This window comes from Onthophagus taurus, chromosome 11 (assembly GCF_036711975.1).
Source record: "Onthophagus taurus isolate NC chromosome 11, IU_Otau_3.0, whole genome shotgun sequence".
Classification (NCBI taxonomy): domain Eukaryota; kingdom Metazoa; phylum Arthropoda; class Insecta; order Coleoptera; family Scarabaeidae; genus Onthophagus; species Onthophagus taurus.
Window position 1 is genome coordinate 34,941,416 of NC_091976.1, and position 9,501 is coordinate 34,950,916.

The following is a 9,501-nucleotide window of genomic DNA, read 5'->3' on the forward strand; positions in this document are numbered from 1 at the left end:
TCAGCAAGGCCCAACGAATACAACGTTCATATTACAAAACGAGTATTTTCAATTCCTTATATTGTTTTGTCTGCGGTAGAACGTGGTCGTTGGCCGAAACGTCGTTGTTGAGACTGCGCGCCGTACGCATACTATAACTCCACGCCACGCTGGTGTTCACCGCCCAAGGGCCAATGCATACGCAAAGATACGGCGAAACTATACGTTGAATGCAAACTAGTACCACACCTATCCACAGTACGTGTATTTAATGCATAGCTATAATATAGTGCCTACGTAGTATATTGTAGTCAAACGAATCCGTTTTCTGCGTAAACTTTATCTCCCGATCTTTATGTAAATACGCAACAAATTACAAGACTTTATAAAGATGAAAATATGTTATTACAAGGAACTATCAAGATTGATTTGATAATTGACAAGGTTACAGTCATTAAATTAAGGTGTTAAAAAGTGAATGGAAAAAACATGTCTTACCATCCATTGGAAATTATATTTCAGAACGAGCGTACTCGATTTAAATATTATCTGTAAATCTTGTCATTAATCGATTTAATGTAGACAAGAGTAAGGTAGTTGAAAAATTTAATGAGTCAAGAAGATGCTTTGAATTATCGAGATTTTGTATCACCATCACATCAATTATCGATTAAGATATAGTTTTTCAAAAATGGTTAGTGATTTCCTCGAATGTAACGAATTTATTGTACATAAGTAATTATTTCAACAACTATGTTGTACGTACCTTTGCCATTTCACGCAAATATTGAGATACTAACGCAATTTACGGCAATAATATACTGATGTAAATTCAAATTTATTTACAAATCATGCTTTACTACCATGGTAGTGTTAAGAAGGAAAACGAATGGGTAACGTTTATATCAAAGACAAATCGATATTATCTGGTGAATGTGAATTTGTTGAGAATTCTAAACTCGATAATAAATGTCTCTTCTACAGTTTATGTTTTCGATTTAAAATTCAATACAATTTAACCGAATTAGTTAATTGGTTACAAACCTAACCTACACCTCGGTGAGTTTACGTTGGTCGGCTTTGTTTGTCGTACACACGTTTCGCATGGTTAACCGACACATACATACATGCACACACCGTATCGTTCAATACGTTCCATTATAGTTTCAACTACAATAAATCAGCACGTGCTCTCTTTTGTGTCTAATACGTAAACAATGTTCAGTTTATTTTGGATTAGATACAGCCGTGGCTTTAGTGATTTTGTCACGTGCGATGTATAAAAAATATATTTAACAATTTCAATATTTTTCTATTGATAATCAATATATTGAAAAGTATTAATACAATAAAATTTCAAGTTTTTGATTAAAATCGATTGCGTAACAAAAAGTTTTCTAGAAAGCAACAACCTGTATAGAAAGAAATAAATATAAATATACTACTTTCCTGGTTACTGTATTAAGAATATGTACGTGTAGAACCGCCAAAACTGCTTTCACTTTCTCCGTCAAGGCAACAAAGAAATGCGCGTGGATAGAACCACGCTTCCTATAATTTCTTCCTCTTTCTTCTTTATACGACCGCCAGATGTGTTATAACAATTGACTATTTGTACGAGTGAAAGTGTCGTGTATCACTCACACTTTTGCGGTGACATTATGATGCGCTTCGGTTGTGCAAAAAAATTATTGATGTAGAACATCGACTACCGGTTGCGAAATTCAAACGATTATGGCGCCACCAACATAATAGTTTAGTTTAACTTTTACTTTTATTGTTACCTCTTTCATTAAATATTCGTGTAATGTATCATATTTGCATTTAAGCTAGTAAGTATCTGGTACTACTAATGATACAAAAAATCTTTTCAAATTACATAAGTACCTACATAAGTCATAAACCTTTACTTTTTATACCTTCATAAATAATTAGTCGTTTGGTATTCAGGTGTCCCAGATTTATACTTAAGTTATGCTACTACCATGCACACACACTTTATTATAAATTTTTGTTAAAGAACCACATGTTTTATTAAGTTCAAGAATTATACTAGTTAACTCGGAATCCTTGAGTTTTACAATTGCAAAACTTAACGATAGATTACAACTACGTTACATGCTGTTATCAATCGGTCGTCCTCAACAACAACAAAAAAGGGTTTAAAAAAAAATAAAACAACGAGCATTCAAGGTAGACCAAGCTCGAGGTGTGCCGCCACCGCGTTGCCGCTGCACAAGTAATTTGTATTTTACAGCTCCCCACTTCGACCGCTGTCATGTACGGTTCAACGACCTTTCGAGTCGCTTTCGTAACATATATTTGTTTAGTACACAGAAAACATACTTGCACAGTCAGTTATCGCACCTCTGTAAATGCTGTTGGAACCTAGCGGTTCTAGAACCCTGTGCGTTTGACCATCTAACTTGCTTCAACATATGTATATTAGTACCTGTATTGGAAAGAAAAAGAAGAAAATTTCATTTTTTTACTTTATGCGCTATAATTACCGATGTGACTCATGAAATGACAACTCACCATCAAAGAAAATGACTCAACATTTATATTAGTTGTGTTCATTTAAAAATATCGAGTGATCAAGATTTTGTTGTAAATAGTTAATAGACCTTACAATAAACATTATTACTGCAATATAAATCAGTATATCTGTATAATTTTGCATAATAAATGATATAAAAAAATGTCAGGTCATCGAGTAAAAAGCGGGGATTAAGTTATGTCCTTAATAATTATAATTATATTGTTGAAAATATGTAATTAACTGTAGACAATGTCCGACGGCCATTACTACAGTTTTAGTGTCGTTTTAATAACGTTTGGTTCGAGAATTGTAAATCATAACAATTTGTTTAAATCACACAATTTCGATATGAAATCAAATACATATTTCTAAAGGTTTAGTTCGTTGTTTTTTCTATAATACTTGTCAATGTAAATTTTTTAGTGTTTCTGTTGGTATTATATAGGACCCTTATAAAATTTATGTTGTTTTCCTGATTTTTAGTAACATTTTCAGTAACCAAATAGTTGAGGTTAAAACACTAATAAATTTGTAGATAAATACGACTTTAACGAAGTACATATTTATTGTAAAAACGTGCTACAAAGTAATTAAATAGAACAAAACACCTTTTCTAGGTAAATAAATGGCAAATAAACACCCCGCAACATTTTTTATGCACCTTTTCTTTTTAAATAACGAAAGCTCAAACGTTAGTGTGACATATCTATTTCAAAACATGATAAAACAAAACACCCTGTTAATTTTGCAAACTTTACAACAAAATCACAGGTATTATAGAAAAAAAATGAACTCTAGTATGAAATCACAATAACTGAATTAAAAATCTCCCGTTTTGTATGCTGTCAGTTTATACATACTAAAATTTCGCTTATCGAACGTTATTTTACTGGTAAGCAAATGTGCATTTTCATCGAAAGGTGAAAAGTGAAACGCAATAGGATATAGATGCACATATAGTAAATATGTTATGTAGCTAAATATGTCGTGCACGTAACCTTTTTCTATTTTCAAAATCATTCTTTCAAATTCCATGAAACCAATTCGATATTTACGGTATTTAGGTGACTATGGAAACGCGCGAGGATTCTTTTAACAAATACTAAACGTTTTTGCGTTGCGAACATTATCTAAAACCGGTATTTTAAATAGTGTATTTGTGTTTGCAAAATAAACTTCGTGCTAGGTTCCATATACATATATGTATATATTTTTAAATTTAATTGGTTGGGAAATTTTCTCCCGTTTCCGACACGAAATCGAAAATAAAAATGATAACCACATTCGTTCGAAAACATATTGGCCATTATTTACTTAGTGGATGATATCTTAGATATTTTTATACGTTTAGGTTATTTATTTTGGGTTCCTCTGAAGCAAATAAATCATAAGACCCGTACAGATCTATGTCCTCTCAGGCGAGCGATAAGCTGCTATCTGTTTGACGAAAACCAGCCTCGATTTGATAACGCTCGCTTTAAGTACACCGGGAATATTCCCAAAAAAAGTAAAACGCATTTACGTCTTACTTTATTTTATTTTTTTTTAATTCATAAATTTGTTTTTAAACCGGGTTTAAAATCTACTTAATTTTAATTACATTTTTAAAACGTTTTATTCCTATTAGTATTGTTGTTTCTAAGTAAAACTTATTTAAAATCTACTTTCTTTATTATCTTTAAAACGATACCAAAATAGAACAATAAAATTTTGTTTTTATCAATTATAGATACAGTATTGTATTCAAATTTTTAACAAATTATGATTTAGATATCATTTGAATCGGAAAGAATTTTCGAGATTGTGATAAAGACTTGCCTTCTTGGACACAAAGATAAATCGGCAGATGAAAAGGAGACAAAGCTGGTCTATTAATAAGGTGATTGTGTAGCACTAGAATACGGCGGGTCGAGTTTATCAAACTCCAGCAGCGTAAACGCGAGGTATATTTCACTGTAAGGTAACGTGATATTGTCCAGTCTCAGTTGACCGCTAAAGCAGAATAATGGAGACACTTTCAAAAATGAAATACTATCATATTGAATTAACCAATTGTATTGTACTCTCCCTTTAATGTTTCCGCAATTAAATTTTTTTTTAAATCCTTCGGATATAGGCTAGTAAATAAATATCTGTTAATAACTCGACTAAAATTCGATTATCGCTTTCAAAATTATTCCTTATCAATAGAGGTCTGGTTTACTTGCTTTAACTTTAACCCTTCTTTACTTATCATCTGTCGATACAAACACACCGCGACGTTTAGGTTTTGTAAAATCTCAAATGGTAGACAACGCGACTAAGCGCACGTAATAATTTAATATTTTTAAAAATAATCACCAAGAAAAACTTCATTCTTCATCGTATAAGTCGTTTCATAAAACGTCGTTTCATGAATATTTTAGGTTGCGCCAGAGAGCGCTCGACAAAGATATTTAAAGAGGGAGTGAGATGAAACTCACAAGAAACCGATCAACTCATTCTGCCATATAGCGATTGTAGTGATTTTATAGCAATAACAGGCTTGGTCAGTCAATAGACCGCTCGAAGCGTATGTATGTGTGTCCCGTGGGGCTCGGCGGGGGGCCAAGAGGTTCGAGGGGAGATCCCCGTTCAGAACGGGTTGACTTCCGCGGAGTAAATCCAAGGAGAACTGGCTGAAGCACCAACCCAGCAGCATGTTGTCTGGTCCACAGAAAGATTGCTTCAGATCCGTATTTAGTTTTAACTTATTTACATTTCCTATTTCATTTATAAATTCATTCAAAATAGTATTTTATTTAAAAATGTCCTTTTTGATTTATAAAATATTTTCTTTTTTTGGAAATTTTACTGTTTACCGATTTTTCTTGCGATTTTAACAATTTCTTGCTCGATTCGGTTCTGTATTCAACACTCGCAGCGCCTTGCATCACGTCGGCCCTCTTATATAAGCTATAAGGATACCCACATATCTTGTAATTAATCGTACGGAACTGGTAATATGCGTCGCTTGGTTTTTTGTTTTGGATTGAAGAAGAACTGGTCGTCGTTACATTGTAAACCACCCCGCTTCACCTCCTCCCCTACACGATATAGGGTCGGCTGTCTAATGACTGGGCCAAGTTGTTTTGGAATACTAATGAGAAAAGAGTTCAGAACGAAACCCAGATTAATTTCGACATAGTCAAATGAAAGTCAAGCTTCCAAACTTTAGTTTGACGTAAAAATCATTTCGTAAATTTACTAATCAATAATATATAATCTTGTAACATAGAAATTATTTTTAATTTAAGAACTTTTTCTGATTTACTCCAGATTCTTCTTAGCTTACATTAAACGGCGGTGGAATTAAACATTAAATTATTTTAATTTAATACCGCAATTCATCCGAGAACGAAAAAACGTCAGCAAAAATAGCTTGAGGCAAATTATAGTCGCAAAGGATAAAATAAAACAAGAAAAAAACATTTAGACGCTGCCAATGAGGAAGCTCGTTTCTACCACTTTCTAAAGTAATATTATATTAAATATGCGTAATGGTCTAAAGGGATAAAACAAGAAGCGAGCTTCCAACAAGATTTATCGTGATGGAAATTTGCGTCGTTGACATTTTCGAATTTTTATAAACCAAATGAAGGTTATTGTTAAGAATAAAATTTGCTACTAATTTTTTTTTCTAAAGTATTCCGAATCCCGTGCTATATATCAGTGCACTATAAAAGTGGAATGGATGTCTTAGAAAATTATTTTTAAAATTGGAAGGTTTATAAAGGAAAATGGCGTCTAACTTTAATGGTGAGAAGTGGTTGTGAAAATAACTTTAGTTTATGAGTTATAATTTTTTGAATTCTTTGGAACATCAATCTGCAAAACTAATCGGGGTGATTCTCCCGTTTCTGTATGCATTTAAAAAAATAAGTATATTTTCTATGTATATGTGTTCATACATATATCATTTAGGTTCAGTTAATATTTTTTTTTCATTTAGTTCTTGTTGTTCCTTTTTAATACGTCATTGCTGTGTTCCGTAGAGCAATGTCCACACATTTCTAACATATTCTGTATACGATTACAATCGCACCGTCACATGAATAATGCAAGAATTTAATGTAAAAACTTCTATGGTATAGTAACGGAATGATAATTGCTAATTAATTTATTGTTAATTCTCGCAACCGAACAAAATGATCCATACGGTGATATAAAAAATAAAGAGTGTAAATTAATCTGATTGCTGTTTTTTTATTTTTTTATCATGATAATGTCAATTTTTAAAAACAACCACTCATGTGTTTATTATCTATTTTATTCCCATCGAGATGATGGTATAAGTATTAGAAACTTTAGAAATAAAATTCTTGAAAGTTGAGTAAGCTTAACAAATTATACTATAATTAATAGACTATTTATTTTTTAAAATAGAAAATCAACAGATATATATTTAATAGTATCAATAATATTCGCTAAAAATTTTTAGAAAAGGCAAATTAATGAAAAGCCTCGACGGAGAAAAAGTTATCAAATTTGTCTTTTAAAGAGTGTAAAATCACTTTCGCTGTACTTTCTTCGGTTGGAAAGTGGCTCTATTATTACGGTACATAATCTGATTGACGACGATTCAAGTTCAGCCAAGTTTTTTCTTTCCTAAACCGTTAAAAGATTACGCAACTTTTTTTCTTTTAATCGAGTAGATTTACGTCTTCACTTTCCACGGAAACTGTAAAACATCAGGTCGAGCTAAAAGACGGAGAGAGCTAGAAGAGAAAAGGACACGAAATAAAAAAAGGCGTACAAACTCACGACTGCCATCTCACGTGATCCAAGGTACTTTGTGCATTAAGTCCCTCACCAAAGTGCTGGAATTAATGGGGGACGATAAATTAAATCTCTCGCCGGATTTGCATTAATCAGCGATAAGCTTTGGGTTTATCTCGGGGCACTTTTAAGCAATATTAATGTTTTGGAACGTATGTTCATATGTAAACGGAATATAGATATTGTTCAAACTGTGATTGGGAGTCTTCGATGACGATCCCATTCATCTTTCAATTCGACGCCGGAGCGACGACACTAGCAATACCTACATACTGGGTTTCCTATGAGGAATAAATAATGTCTTATTGAAAGAACTTAATTTATATTAGGTTGAAACCGTCGCTTTAATGGTTGTACAGGTGGTTTACATAAAAGTGTAAAAGAAAAAAAAATACATTTCCATACACGGTATGTCACCTCAATCCTTCAGTTTGTAATTGCCGCATTAATTATGTATCCAGATAAGATACGTATATGCCCACGTAATATCATTGTTCTGAGAGAATACAAGTTCGAATGATGCCCGCGGGCGACCTTTTTACTGTAAGATTGTTTGTGTTTTGCGAATGAACGCGAAGTTAGCGGCAGTAAATAACGTTTTTTCTTTATCGTGACGCATACTCTATGTTAATTTAATTGATCTTTGTACGTGGTTCTTCTGCGTTTGACAATTTATTCGACGCTATTCACCTTCCTTTTTATAAACAACACAGAAACAAGCAACTTAGAACTGTGGAAAGAACTTTAAATTTTATCATCAAAATTTCTTAAAATCAATCCACTTTCAACATAGGATGACGGTCGAATATTCGTTTAATACCGCCATAGATTTAATTAACTTTATTGATTGTTACTAATAAACACCTTTTCTAACAGTTTTTAGGTGTCTGCTATTGTAAATTATATTCGTGATGTCGCATCGCTAAACGTTCACATTTAACGGCATCATTCAACATTCGTTCTGTTCGAAAACAAAACTATAAAGTTTTTACGGCCGCACCGTGTTCGCAACGATCAGAATGATGTAGAGATTTATTATGGTCAATGCGTTCCACGGAATTATTATATTTATTTATATTTCATTTCGTAAATTCCAAAGAATTTTCCCTTTTATTAGTCACCTCCGCAATATTTTCTTTTCACTCTCCTATAATTAAATCTTTGACATTTTGTTGATCTCGGGTTCTCCGTCTCTTTCTTTTCCTCCTTCTTTGGACGACGACTCTTAATTACACAAAAACCAAGTATGGTTCGTTGGAAAATTAATTTATTCGAAACTATAGGAGTACCTGTTTGGGCGTTTCTCACTCGATTAATCGATTTCTGAACGCGTTTTATTTTATTTTTAACAATAAATGTAGGAACATTAACGATTCTATTCAATAAGGCTACGTATTTAAATAGGGCAATGTTGACGCTAGTAAAAAAAATCGAATAAATACCTTGCACATTTGCCTACATTTTTCTTTCTGAAAAAAACTACATAACAATAATAAATTATTGTTTTAAAACTAATAATAGAACGGATATTGCGTCGTAGAAAACAATGGTTCATCAAGCGATAAAGATAAAACCACAGAAGTAAGATTGTTAAAGTCAAGTTTTTAGAAAAATAAAATTCTTCGATTGGTTGGATTCATGCACCACTCACAATCGGAATGTTATTTAAGAATAGACGGGGCGTCGCGACGCCGATCGCTTATTGGACGTCGTTTTCTGGCAACCTTATTGGTCGGCGTCGTAATTACTTTCTGAGTTTACGGCGCAGGCCAACGTCCTCTAATCGATTCGATAAGAGTGGTTTATTAACGAGTTTATCTAGTTGAAATAAAAAACGAAAAATCTCGTTTAAACAATGTCGTACTGTCACCGAACAATTTGTAAGAAGATAACGATAGCGGTTTATGATCAGATCTAACTTGTTAGAACCTTGTTTGAAAACAAATTTGGATAGAAAATAAAAATGTACCGACTTAAAAAAAATTGGTATAAATATTTAACCAAATATGTACAAGTACGGTGTTGAAGTACTCAAAAAACACATTACATGTGTAGGTAACTAAACGAGTTTTCAATTACGACGTTCTATTCAGAGTCTCCCACATGAACAACAGCTTCTAAATTTATATCGCTTTATTTATTATTTAACAACTTCGTAATTTTCTCGATAAAGATATTGTTTA